Consider the following 1,547-nt stretch of genomic DNA (forward strand, 5'->3'; position numbering starts at 1 on the left):
GATTTCACTGAAGCTTTTAGATTTTTAGTCAATTAATTTGTAGATAATTTTCTTCCTTGTCCCCATGCCTTCTCTGAAGAAAAGATGAGTTTTGATCACCAGGGCAAACCTCTACTTTCAGTCAGTAGGCACATTTCATGAGAGTTAACACTGAAGGCCTGTTAAGTAATTGTTCTATGAATTTTGGAAATTTTCTTTGATTTTTATAATTTTGGTCTCAGTTTCCTACAACTTGTTCTTCTGTTGATTCAATCTTTCATAGATTATAATAAACATTAAGCCAAAATTTCTTTCCAGATTAGTAAACCTAAGTATCTCAGTAGATATATTAGAGAATGAGCTTCATACAAAGGTGTAGAGTGAATCCCTGTTCTGTTCCCAGAAGGGATCTCAAGTTCATTGACAAAGTGATTGATGGAGTTTAACAGGAAAATATGTGTTTTGCTGTTCAGAAAAAAAATATATATATTTTTTAAAAATGACTTTACAATGGACATAAAGGAAATGAACAATTTACTCTGGCTAACATATGAAGGCAGCAAGCTCTTACATGTAATCACAAAGTTACTGCTTTCTAAAATGATCTGTCGACCCTTTGTTATCACCAAATTGAAAAGGAATAAAGACAAGCTCTGTGAGCTGGAGCTGGAGCTTGGGAAGAATGGAAGACAGGAGAAAACCTGAACAGGTGACTGGAGATGTCTCACCCACAAAAAAAAAAAAAAAAAGACCAGAAATGATGTTTAGCATCCTGGTAGTTATTGCTAACATCTGCTGAGAAATTCCTATGGGCGCCATATGCAATGTGTCATTGAATCTTACTTCAGCTCATAAGGGAGGTTCTGTACTTGTCTACCATGGAGAGGTTAAGTAACTGGTGCTTGAGGTTATCCCACCAGTAAGGGAAGAGACTGACTACAGAACTTGTGGCCTTGATCTTCACATTATATTGTTTACCTGGAAGGCCCAGAAAGGAATTTCCACCTCCCTCCCCGCAAATGAAAGTATATATATAGGGCTTTCAATGGCTGTACCCATTAGGATACTTTTTTTTTGGACCACAGAGCACCATCTTGCCTACAGAGGACATAGGCAGAAATACTAGTTAAAGGGTGAATATTAGATAACTATTATTGCTGTAGGTACTCTTACCACTTTTAGTTATAAGAAAAACTACTTTATCTTTATACTCACTGCATTACTACTAGGTAGACAAGAAAGGTATTACTCAACTCATTCTGTAAATGATGAAAGCGAACATTCTAGAAGCTCTTGCATCATAAAAACAAAGAAATTTTGAAGTAATTCAGACCTTTGTTTGTATACACTCTTCACTAACTGGCTGTGGTACCTAGGGATAGTTATGTATTCTCAATGAGGCTCATTTTTTCATATGTAAAGGAGAAATATTAATACTTGCCTATAATGCTACTGTGAGCATTAGAGAGAATAAATGTAAAGCACATGCCCCTGCATCAGACACACAGTAGGCTTGTTCTTTGTGCCATAAAATGTGCAGTGTTTTCTTACTCTTGGGTTGAGGGAAA

This window comes from Pteronotus mesoamericanus, unplaced genomic scaffold (genome assembly GCF_021234165.1).
Source record: "Pteronotus mesoamericanus isolate MK-2021 breed Mesoamerican mustached bat unplaced genomic scaffold, CSHL_Meso_final contig_94, whole genome shotgun sequence".
NCBI lineage: Eukaryota > Metazoa > Chordata > Mammalia > Chiroptera > Mormoopidae > Pteronotus > Pteronotus mesoamericanus.